This window comes from Mustela nivalis, assembly GCF_964662115.1.
Source record: "Mustela nivalis genome assembly, chromosome: 2".
Classification (NCBI taxonomy): Eukaryota; Metazoa; Chordata; class Mammalia; order Carnivora; family Mustelidae; genus Mustela; species Mustela nivalis.
Window position 1 is genome coordinate 95,229,888 of NC_139021.1, and position 13,282 is coordinate 95,243,169.

The window sequence follows — 13,282 nt, forward strand, 5'->3', positions numbered from 1 at the left end:
CAACTTCTACATTCTAAGATTTGCTTGGACAAGACTTCAAAGGGCACCATCGCATAGGATGGGGAAGGGGTGCCAGCTCTATTTTACTCGCAAAAAATAGGGGTTCTGTCCAGTCACTGTGTTAAGAATAAAAGATCGGTACTTCATGACACTCTTGTAAGTGGCTTAATTTGTTGCTCTTTTTCTCAGGTTTAATTCCAACAGGTGAATTGATGTTCTCTATAGAAAGCAGGTTGAAAAGGGGGAGTGGATAAAATGCATGAACTTCCATTGAACCCCAGTAGACAAGATTGTTAAATTTGAGGATTTTCTTTCAGTTATTTGCCTGCTCCGAAGGAAAGCTGTGCTGGACCATTGCCAGGAAACAGTGGGAAAGACCCAGGCTCGTTCTTCTTGGGGACAGGCTGGAAAGCATTTCTATCATTGCATGTATGTAGGGCAAAACAAATCACCACTCTTGCCTCACACTATATCAAAAAATTAACTGGAAATAGATTGTAGACTTAAATGTAAAGGCTAAAACCATAAAACTTCCAAAAGAAAATGCAGGGGGAAATCTTCATATTCTTGGGGTAAGCATGGCTGGATCAGGCCAGGTACACTATTCCCTGGGCACCATTTTTCAATTCAGGGCACAGGAAGATTCAAGACTATTTTTGTCTTGAATCTAAGCCATGTTGACTCATCTAGCCCTCAATACCTATCACATTTGATTGAACTCGGTTTGTATCTGTTGTCAGTCTAGGTTAGAACCCAGAGGATTATTCATTGACACATTCCCTCATCTCTAAGAGCACAGAGTCTAATATTCTTCAGTTTTCCCAGACTTGGGAAGTGGTGCCTTGTGGAGACATTGCAAAAAGGTGGATGACAGGATGTCTAGAAACACCCAGGTCTATAGGAGGAAGACACCTCAGATTCACAATGGACCACTAGTGTAACTCTTTTTCCCAAGAATATCTTCTGACTTGTTGCCAAGGACCTGTCTTTGCTCTGTCTCAGGATGTCTGTGTTTAAACACACAGAGTTAATGATTGGGTTGGTGGTTGGCATGAGGGGATGGTCACTGTACAAAGGCACCCCCCTATTCTCTGCCCTCTGACTTCCTCCCTCTTCTCCAGGTCCCCTATAGCATGTGTGACAAGCAAAATTAGCTCACATAAAGCTATCAAAGAACTCTTTCGTTAACTTAGCCCCCAGGTGTCAGAAGAAACAGCTTAAGTCCCTGAAATATGAAATGAAAATGTGTCCCAGCTTAACGATGTAACACCCCTTCCCTCGCATGCTGCACACTGTAGGAAGCTCTAATCACATCCATTAGGGACCTAGTTGCTGAGCATATATCAAAGGAATAGGACAGAAGTGAGGAAAGATAATTAATTATGTTTAACAAATGAATTAAAACTATTATACAACCACCCACTGAGTACAGAGCTTTGAGCTCTGCTTCAAATAGGATATGAAAAAAATCAGCTGAGAAATCATATTGCAATCAAAGCTGGTCAGCACTTTCAGAGAACTTTTTTCTGCAGGATCAGAATGCAGACATTATTGGTTAGAGAAATCTAAAAGGTACTCTCTTATCAGATATCTTGTGAACCTACAATAAATGATTCCCAGTAACATCAAAACCCAATAATAACCATTTCAAGACATTAAAACCCCACTTCTGGTGGTCAGTGGTATTTAGTTATGTTTGTTGTAATTTGCAATGGCCAGCATCCTTTGAACACTCTTCCCACCTCTGAGGAATTTTCCCATGTTGACTTTCTACCCCAAAAGAGAGGCTAGAAATTACTTTCTCATTCTACCTTGCAAATAATATAAGAATTTGACCTAAGGTCTGCTCCTCAGATGCACCTACATGAGGCTCTGATGGGAGAGGAAGAAGCAAGCACCAAGTAGGTAGGATCTGTTTCTAAGGATGAATGCAAAGGATTGGAATTCTCTGAGCAGCCATGCCCACAGTTCCATCCAGGGCCCACTGTTGGGGTATCACTGTACTATCTCCCCTGGGCAGTCCTGCCACCGGTGGTACAGCCCCAGAACCTGGAATTGGCCCTCCGGGCATTCTTCAAGGCCCTTGATAATGTTCAATAAAGTCCTTTTCTGTTCAAACTAGTTACATCATTGACTGATACACATTTTGCTTTTCAGAAGTAAAGAATAGGGGAAGAACTCATAAGTGCTTTGAAAACTGTAAAAGACTATACCGATCTATGGTAGCAACTACAGTGCTTGGCTTTTAAAGGCAAGAAGCAGCAACCTAAGCTTGAAAATAAATAGACCACTCACAAGCTTGCTGAATGTTTGGAATTCTACTAAGTAAAATATGGGTCATGGGATTAATGTTGTAGACGTCCCTTCATAGCCAGATGGATGACGAGTTGGGCTTTCAGAAATTTCCAAAGGTACTTTAGTGTAGGAACTAACTGAGGCTATTTCTGTCCCCATGCTCTGACACAGGACACTTATCCTTTGGGGGGCAGACAGCAGGAAACCCCAAGTTGGTGGGACAATGCAGGTTTTCAGTCCGGGCCTGGCTGATGTCCCAACCAAGAGCCAGCATGCCCACCAGGGACATCACCCACACTCCTTCATTTGTTAAGCTGGATAATCTTCCATCATATGGATTTACCAAATTTTGTGGGTCTGTTAATGTGGTGATGGACACTTAGGCTGATCTTTCTGACATGGACCTTTCCCATCATTTCGCAGAGCCCTTCCCTGGGACACAGCCCACTGGGACAGCAGACAGAGCTCTCCTGCATCTTCTGCCACATGACCCAGAACCGAATCTGCTTCCTTGTTCCCACAGTGATTTTCCATTCATAGCCTCATTGCCCTACTTTGGTTCAGGGGCTTGATGGTCACTTACTCTGGCACATTTTTGTATTTGCCCCTACTTGGTGGAGAGACAGAGTGCACACTATCATCAATGGGGAAAAGAAAATATGGCTTTATTGTCATATCCATTCTTGCTCATGGGGCTCTGCCTTGTATGGAGAATGAGCAGGGGATTTATAGTATCTCAGCATCTTCGTAGTTAAGTAGAGCGCATTCAAAATTCAGCTCCCTCACCAGGCGGGGTCAGACACTCCATTGTACCATGCACCCTTTATCAGGTATAGGCGCTCTCTCTCCATTCACCCTTCTCTCTACCATGGATCTGGATGTAGAGTGGGATGGAACTGAAGGCTGGGGGGCACAAAGCCCTTGGATTCATGCTGCGTCCTGTGGCACTTGTAGTCTTTGTTGCAGAATGCTGGTTTGTGGGTGGTCCTGGTGAGGTCTCGTGGGCTCCCACTGCTGGAGGCTGGCTCCTATCAAGTCCCCATATACCATGGCTCACTCATCCCAGCCCCATCTCTCTTGGTCTTCTCTCTGCTCCCCAGCAGGAGCAGGGGAGGTGAGGGAGGGCTCTGGGTCTTCTCCATACCACACAGACTGTGTGGAGCTAGGAACTTGTCTCAGCCTCTTCTGTCCAGCCAACCCCACACCCTCATATCTTCCTCCACACAAACACTAAGCTTCTTGACTCAATTTTAATGATGGGAAGAGTTTTCTCGACACACTAGGAAAGAAGCACTACCACAGAGTCCCTCGGACCTAGCTCCTAGAAGTTTGAAAGGAAGAAGCTTTTTCTAGCTGGGTATAAAAAAATAAAAATAAAAATAAAAACTCAACTTTGAGGCTTGGTTGATGAATGACCTCTTTGATTTCAGTGGTACCTGGGGTCCTTCCTGAGACTTCTGGCTCTGCCTTAGGGACAGAAGTCCATATGGGAATGTAATTTGGGGCCCTACTGAGATTATATTGGCTTCATCTTTGAAAAAGATCATCTCTATTACTTGATTTCAATCTTAGAACAAGCAGAGTTGTTGTTCCCTTCCCTTTTGGAGAGCCTATTCTGCTTTTGCCAACTTGCCCACACAATCCCGGCTAACCTCCATGATTACAGGGAAAGGTGGAGGTGGGTCCCTTTGCCAAAGAAGATTGTGGGGAGGGTGCTCTACTTAGATGAAAACTCTAGTTATAATCTCACTGTCAAAAGATGGCTGGGGCGCCTGGGTAGCTCAGTGGGTTAAGCTGCTGCCTTCAGCTCAGGTCATGATCTCAGGGTCCTGGGATCGAGTCCCACATCAGGCTCTCTGCTCAGCAGGGAGCCTGCTTTCTCCTCTCTCTCTCTCTGCCTGCCTCTCTGCCTACTTGTGATCTCTCTCTGTCAAATAAATAAATAAAATCATAAAAAAAAAAGATGGCTGGATACTTGCTTAACTTTTGGGTTTCTTTTCAAAGCATTAAAATGTAAATTGATGTTTCCATCTCCAGGACCCCAGACTTGCCTGTATCTTCCAAAAGGTTCATCCCAGTTATGTAACACCAACTTCCTCTTCCCCCAGCTCTGCCACACTGACAACGTCTACCCCTCTGAGCCAGCATCCTGAATCGCTGATGAAGTCTGACACCCTCTCACGCATCCCTGTATCTGACTCAGTTCATTCTCAGTCTCAGCTTTTTGAAAGTCTGAGAGGTACAGTAATATGCAGAATCAGAGTCCTTGAATGGACACAGAAATTCCTTCCAAACACCCACAAATATCCTCAATAGCTTCCCTTTGTACCTGTTCCCTCTCAAGTATCCAATCACCCAACAAATTTCTGTAAATACCTGTCATTCCATTTAATTTTATTTTGTGTCTATACTAGAATTAATCTTTTTTTAATTATTTTGAGTCAAATGTACAGTGTTTAAAGTAAATGACAAACTAGGAATTTTTTAGGAGGGACTTACATGTAAGTCAGTTATTTTAACACACCAATTCACAAAATAACTTTTTTTAATATCATAGGAAAAAATATATAATGCCAGAAGGGCAGGGAGAACTTCCTCTTTGTTACTGCTTATCTCTTGTGCCTTGTACAGTACCTGGAAATTTATTTATTTATTGCATTTCATTTATTGATATAATAATATAACATTATGATAATATTTCATATATTATATGTAGTATATCATATCATTGGCTCTCTCCTGTGTCTTCCCATAAGGGCACTAATCCCATTGTTAGGGACCCACCACCATGACCTGATAATCTCCTAAAGGCCTTATCTGTAAATGTCATTACACTGGGATTAGGGTTCCAACATAGGACTTTTTTTTAAGATTTTATTTATTTATTTATTTGACAGACAGAGATCACAAGTAGTTAGAGAGGCAGGCAGAGAGAGGGAGGGAAGCAGGCTCCCTGCTGAGCAGAAAGCCCAACTCGGGGCTTGATTCCAGGCCCCTGGGATCATGACCCGAGCTGAAGGCAGAGACTTAACCCACTTAGCCACCCAGGTGCCCCTCCAACATATGGCTTTTGAGAGGGGACACAAACATTCAGTCTATAGCAGAGCTGTATTTTTTAAAAATTATTTTTTAAGAAAAGGGAAAAATTAACCAAAAACCATTAATGTAAAAAAATGATAAAAGTACGTTGTATTACTGTAGATTTATTTTGTAATGGCAAATGTGTAATATTCACTTAATATAATCAATCACCTGGGATGATAAAAAATGTGGACTCAGCAGCCCTGGCTGACAATTTGAGTCAGCATCTAAACTGCATCTGTGTTTTATTTTGTGCATATGTGTATTTTGTGTCTTGAGAAAAATCTGATTACAGAGATAAGTAACTGTAGATAAAGGCTGACTCATGACAATTTGCCTTAAAAATCTCAGGGAACCCCTTAATTTAACCCAAAGTCCTGAAGAAAAGATGAAAAAAAGTCTTTGCTTCAAAGTTGAGTCACTACGAAGGTCAAATATGTGTTCAGATTCCTAAACAGAAACATGCACATTTTATTACGGCAGCAGAAATTTACACAGTGATGGGTTAGTCCCTCACTTGCTATTGTATAACGCTATCAGGTCCCAGAGGAAATCCCAGGGAGGAACATGAATCGAGCTACGCCCACTGGGGCAAAATAGTGCACATTCAGCATCTTCACCTCATGTTTTAAGGGTTACCAGAAGGAGACACTTTGGGCTAAAAACCAACCTGTGCTTTGCTCCCCAAGCAGTCTTCACAGCACACAGCTGCAACCATGCAAAGGAAGGTGCTTCTTTTCCTAATCCACACCCAGGCATCATACAAAGATAATAAGGCACCATACATTCATCAGTGGGAGGGGTCCTTGTGTAATCAGGCATATTGTTTTGATTTTCTATGCACGGATATTCACAGGCCTGAATTTTTTTAAAGACAGTCAGAGTTTAAATTTTCCTGGTTAACTGTGTATTTGGAATGTCGAAGATAGGCACAATAATGCAGAGAAAAAAACGTATTCAATAATCAGTATGAGGATGAATGAACAATGGCTCCATAAGTGAATGTGATGGTGGAAATTCAGGATATATAGCACACCTTGAGTTTTGTTGTCATCATTTTAATAAAAAAAATGAATAAAAATATTTTTAAGACACATGAGTAAAGACTAGCAGTGCAGTCTTATAGGCTACCCGCATCAAATGAAGTCACATATCCATTACATTGCAATTAAAATCCTTCAAGTTCTCACCCCCTTCCCTCGAAGGAATCTGAAGGTCAAACATTACTATGTTGTCACTTGGGATGCCATTGTTGATGCTGTCACCTTGCAAGGACAGAAATATGCACTGGTTATTATGGGATCAAAAGGAAGAGACACAGAAACCTGATTTAGGGGAAGAGGGTGAAAAAAATATATCAGGAAAGAATAATTGAACTCTGTATTAGAAACTATTGATACACTCTGTGTTAACTAATTGAATTTAAATTTAAAAAGTTTAAAAAGAAAAAAAAACATCAGGGGAGATGAGTAACCATGTCCTTTATTTTCCATATTTTTGATACTTTGACCATCATGAGTGCTTGCTGAAGCTGGAAGGACTGCCCCTCCAGGGTTGGTCAGCTCCTAGAGAGAGTTACCCCTCAGCTGGGAGTATGGTTTTTAAATGCAAAGCAATGAATCTAGAGTCTGAATTCCTGACCACTTTCTCTGTGGAACTCTTTCTCAGGGTCCAAATCACCCCAGGGCCAAGTACCAGACAACCAGGGACAGCCGTTATACCCCAGCTCCTGCTGAAAGTGTCCAAATCAGCCAGTCCCAACCTACCATCCCTACTTCCCCCCATTCCTTCCTGCAGAAACCACAATAAAGGCTCTTACCCTCAGTCCCATCCTGACAGACCCTGATGCTCCCCTTTGTCCTCCCACACCCCTCCCTGGTGGCTGCACCAGCCCCCTCCTTCTGGGATCTGTGAGTAACCAATTGTATTTTCAACGGCAGTGATCTCCTGGTCTGTTGGCCTTACTCTCCCTATAATAATAAAAGCCCTAAGTCCAAACAAAGACTTCCTGGAGGAGGTGATGTATGAGGTGTACAATGTGTAAAGAAGGTCTGGAAGTATTATCTTTGTATAACAAGCCAGCACATCGGGTTTTAGGCACAGAGAGCAGCAGGTGTGGCCAGATTCAGGTAAGAGAAAGCCAAAGCCATCCAAGAATTCACAGGGGCTCACTGTGGCTCAAGCACAGAATCTGCGGAAGGAGCAGGGAAAAGTGGAATCGAAGAGATCATGTAAATGTTGAAAACTGTGGGCTATGTGTTGTGCCTGACCACTGTGCTTTCTCTTCTTCCTCTTTCTAGGTACAGAACACCGTTCACTCTGAGTAATTTCCCCCGTGCTTCTCTGGAAAACAGTATGGAGGTTCCTCAAAGAGGAAAATAGAGCTACCATAGGACCCAGCAATCCCACTACTGGGTATTTACTCCAAAGATACAAATGTTGTAATCCAAAGGGGCATGTGAGCCTGAATGTTTATAGCAGCAATGTTCACAATAGCCAAACTATGGAAAGAACCTAGATGTCCATCAACAGAAGAATGGATAAAGAAGATGTGACACACACACACACACACACACACAATGGAATAGTATTCAGCCATCAAAAATGAAATCTTGCCATTTGCAATGACTTGGATGGAACTAGAGGGTATTATGCTAAGTGAAATAAGTCAATCAGAGGAAGGCAATTATCATATGATCTCTCTGATATGAGGAATTTGAAAGGCAGGGTAGGAGGTCATGGGAGTAGGGAGGGAGAAAATGAAACAAGATGGGATCAGGAGAGAAACAAACCATAACAGACTTAATCTCACAAAACAAACTGAGGTTTGCGAGGATGGAGGGGGTATGGAGAAGGTGGTTGGGTTATGGACATTGTGGAGGGTATGTGATATGGTGAGTTCTGTGAAATGTGTAACACAGATGAATCACGAACCTGCACCCTTGGGGCAAATAATACATTATATGTTAATTAAAAAATTTTTTTCGCCTGTGTTTTATGCAGTCTGGGGGAGGATGGGCACACATATAAACCCACACAGTGATTGGTCCACTTGACACCAATAGGACCAATCAGTCTCCCTGGGATTGATATGTAAATGACAGGAAGGTGAGGTTCTCTCTTTAGGCGAGTGACTGTCCTTGCTGGATGGGATTCAGGAACTGGCAATGGCCATCTTCCCGGACACTTGAAGAGTCTCTGACCAGAGAAGAAAGTAGCCATATGGAGACGAGTAAACATGAGACATGGACAAAAAGAAAAGTGTTTTGCCGGTTTCCAGTCCCTAGTTCTTGATTCTGAAATTTTAGTTCTGCAGCTCTTCTTTTGATTTTTTAAAAAGATTCTTTCTTTATTTATTTGACAGACAGAGATCTCAAGTAGGCAGAGAGGCAGACAGAGAGAGAAGGAAGCAGGCTCCCTGATGAGCAGAAAGTCCGATGCGGGGCTGGATCCCAGGACCCTGGAATCATGATGGGAGCCGAAGGCAGAGGCTTAACCCACTGAGCCACCCAGGCACCCCATCTTCTTTTGGTTTTTATGAACTCCCGTGGTATCCACCCCTACAGGAACCTGGACATTCCTTTGTGTTTTTTTTTTTGTTTGTTTGTTTGTTTGTTTGCTTTTCCCTTTTGGTTCCATCCAGTTTTCTTTGGATTGCTGCCACTTGCAAGCAAAGGGTCTTGTAAAAATACCACACCAAGGAAATTCACACATCCTTAGGAGCTATTGAGTAAGTTTCTGTAGAGGAAGGACATAATGAGATGCACATTTTAGAGTGATCATCTTGGAATAAGTTTAGAGGATGAATTGGTGTGAGGAGGGGAGGGAAAGGGGCATATTCCTGAAGATGAGATGACAGGTTGGAAGGCCGTTATGGTCATTCTGGCAAAGTATGGTGAGTGCCTGAAACAGAAGAGAAAAAGGGGCCAGGAAAGATTAAACTTACACAAGGTGAGAAGACTGATGAGACTTTATGAAATCTGAATTTGTGAAATCCGAAATTGCTAGGCTTTTTAACACACTTACTTTGGGATCTAATCTTTAAAAAAAAATTAAATATCTCTGGTGGTGATGACACCATCATCTTTCCGGTGATTAAGAACTCTGAAATCTTAATCTGGCCTGGGCTGTAGAATGTCAGCTGTGGCTTGAGCACAACGAAAAGCTGTTGAAGGGTTTTACACTGGTAGGTGGAGGGTGGTCATGGGATTCCTTTTGCATTTTTAAAATGTCATTTTTGGCTGCCGTGTAAAGAATGGATAGAGAAAAGTTGAAAATAGAAACAAATCATTCTCCAATACTAATGGTACATCTATGTGTCAGGTACTGCTCTAAACCCTAAAGACAGAATAGTTAACAAGAGACAAAATAAATTTGATGTCCTCTTGGAGTTTTCATTTTAGTTGTTGAGTGAGAAATGAAGCAAATAAATATACATACATATCAGGGGTTGATACGAGGTAGGAAGGAAACTAAGCTGAGTGAGTGGACATGGAGTGTGGGGGTTTAGGGAAGCAGGTTGGTATTTTCTATGGGGCTATGTCAGGGGAGTCTCCCTCATTTGAGGAAAGACCTGGAGGAAATTAAGGAACAAGCAGTTGTGCTGTTTGGAGAAGAGCATCCCACACAAAGTAAACAGTAAGCCCAAGGTGGGAGCACATCTCCCACCTTGTGTGTTAAAAGGTGTGTTAAGAGAAGTTAAGGTGTGTTAACACACCTTTACAAGGTGTGTTAAAAGAATGACATGGCAACCAGTAATGCTGGACAAAAAGTGAGCAAGAGGGCAAGTGGTAGGAGGTAGGTAAGGAAGGTAGTGGGGTCAGATCACATAAAGTCTTGAAGGGCATTGTAAAGATTTGCCTTTAACATTGTGCCAGATGAGAAGACCTTGGATGGTTTTGAAGAGGCTTGACTTGATTTGGATTAGGAAAGGATCAGGGCGCCTGGGTGGCTCAGTGGGTTAAGCCTTTGCCTTCAGCTCAGGTCATGGTCTCAGGGTCCTGGGATTGAGCCCCGCATCAAGCTTTCCACTCAGAAGGGAGTCTGCTTCCCCCTCCCCCTCTGCCTGCCTCTCTGCCTACATGAGATCAATATCTCTCTCTCTCTCTGTCAAATAAATAAATAAAATCTTGTTAAAAAAGAAAAGAAAGAAAGAAAAGAATCACTCAGGTTACTGTGTGCAGAACAGATTTGTGGGGTTGTGGGATGGGGATGCTACTTGCATTAATGTAGACTAAGATTTCTATACTGCTGGCATTTGGGGCCACATTAATTTTTGCTATGGGGAGCTGTCCTGTGCACTGACCACTAGATCCCAGGAGGGCCCTTTCCCACTCCCAAGTTGTGACAACCAAAATTGTGTTCAGACCCTATCAAAGTCCCCTGGAGGGGGGCAGGTGCACAAAACTCTCCTGGTTGAGGACCACTGATCTGGGTGAGAGGGGGTATTGGCCCAGACCAGGGCGGTAGATGCAGGGGTGGGGGGAAGGGGGGAGATTCTGGGTGTATATTGAAGGCAAAACACGCAGGATTTGTAAATATATTAAGTGTGGAGTGTGCAGAGAAGACAAGAGTTGGGATGATTTTACAATTTTGGGGGCCCAAGGCCCTGGAACAGTGAAGTTGCCACTTGCTAAGATGGGAAAGACGACGGGAGAAGCAAGTTTGATGGGCAACAAGTGTTTGGTTCTGGAGATGGCGGCTGAATCCACATGGGGATGCCCAACCAGCAGCTGAACACACGAGTCTGGCATTCAGGGGTGAGGTCCAGGCTGGAGGCACAAATATGAGCACCGTTAGGACATAGGGTTCAAGCTCTGAGAAGAAGTGGGCTTACCTACACAGTGAGTATGGACAGAGGTGTGTTTGGCAACACTATAAGGCAGCCTCATGATATCTGCCCCCTGGTGTTTGTCTTGTGAGTATGGACGGGAGTGTGTATGGGACTTAGGACTTGCTTTTAACCAGTAGAATTCGGCAAGGTAAGAAGATGTCACTATTATGATCTCATTATATTAAATCAGACCGTTTTACTGATTGGAGTGAGAGGCTGTCCTGGACTTGAAGAAGCAAAGAGCCAAGTTCGAAATCACCCGTGGAGAAATTTATATGGCAGGAAACCGTAGGCAGCCTCTGGGGGCTGAGGATGGTCTCCAGTTAACAGCCTGGAGAATCTCCCTGCCCCGCCCCAGCATGGGCTGCCCCCCAAATCACACAGCTACAAGGAAATGAGTTCTGCCAACAACCCGAGTGAGTTTGGAAGCAGAGCCTTCTGTAGCGGAACCTGCAGGTGAGAACACAGCTTGGTGGGCGCCTTCTCTCCTCCTTTGAGTAAAACCCAGAGCTGAGGACCCTGGTTAAGCTGTGCCTGGCCTCCTGACAGCTAGAGATGGTAGGATAGTAAACTGAGCTGTTTAAAGTTACTAAACTTGTTATTATTTGTTACAAAGTAACTATTAATAACCCGAGACAAGAGGCCCAAAATGGAGTTGTTTATGCTAAGCCCCACGTCACCCAAACCAGACTTAATTATGATTTCACCTGTCCCAGAAATGGAATCTGAACCCAGGCAATCAGACACCAGCTGATCCGCACTCCTTTGGACCCCTGTCATCCCCGGCAGCCAAGTCACCTGGCCACAACCAACCTGCCTTGTTTGCCTGATGTGACTTCCTTGCTCCTCCTCCCTTCTGCCTATAAAAGCCTTTCGTTTTGTACAGCTCCTCCGAGCTCATTTCAGTCTGCAAGCTTAGATGCTGCCCATTTCGTGAATCATTGAATAAAGCCAATAGGTTCTTTAAAATGTAGTCAGCTGAATTTTTTTTTTTAACACAACAGAAAACTCACGCAGAAGGTCCTAGTCCCAGAGCACAGGACTGATGTCTAAAGGTCAGGAAGCTCAAGAAAACCCAGCCAGGAAAGGAGCCATCATCACTGCCCAGTGTGGAAGAGGAAGGGAGAGCCAACATCATGATGAAAAAGGTAGAATATTTCCAGAGAAGTGGAGGGACTTCTGTGTCTATAGGACTGACAGGTTGAGTCATTTGGATCTGAGGGTTAATCATTGGATTTGGCAATTTGGCAGTGATTAGCAATCTTGTAAAATATCTGTGTAGGTGTAGTCGTGGGACCAACGACTGTTAACAGTGTCTTAAGTACAAAACAAATTTCAGGGTTTGGATTCAAATGGGAGCAGTGATCAAGTCTGACTTCTGTTTTGGAGGTCAAATCAGTTGGTTTTGCTGATGGATTAGGTACGAGATAAGGGAAAGAAATTTATCCCAGGGGCTGAGGCTTTAGCCAGTAGGAGGTGGGGATGCTGTTTACTAAGATGGGGAGACCAGGACAGGAGCAGGTTGAGGAGGGAGTGGGTTAGAAATCGTGGTGAAAATAAGATTCCTGTTACATATTCATGGAGAGATGCTGCAGGCAGCTGGCCACGTGATTCTCAGCTCCAAGGGCGGGTTAGGATTAAAGACTTCAGCTTCTACAAAGAACTTAAATCAATGATGCTGAATGGAATCAGCTAAAGCAGTGGTTTTTAAACTGGGGCTGGGAGGCAAGGGGTTTTGCTCCCAGGGCCAATTGAACAACATCCAGAGACATTTTTGGTGGTCAGCACTGGGTGGGGTGGTGCTGCTGGCATCTAGTGGCTAGAGACCAGAGATGCTGCTAACTGTCCTGCAGTGCACAGGACAGCCCCAGAGCAGAGAATCACCCACCAGGTATCAATAGTGCTAGGCTGCAAAACCCTGATTGAGGGAGAGAGAGAGAGAGAGAATGCATAGCTACAGAAGACCCAGAATCAAGCTCTTCAAAGGTGCGGAGATGAGATAGAGAAGCAAATTGAGAATACAGGTCCAGGATGGTAGGAAGAGAAACCACGTGAGGGTTTAAGATTAAGAGG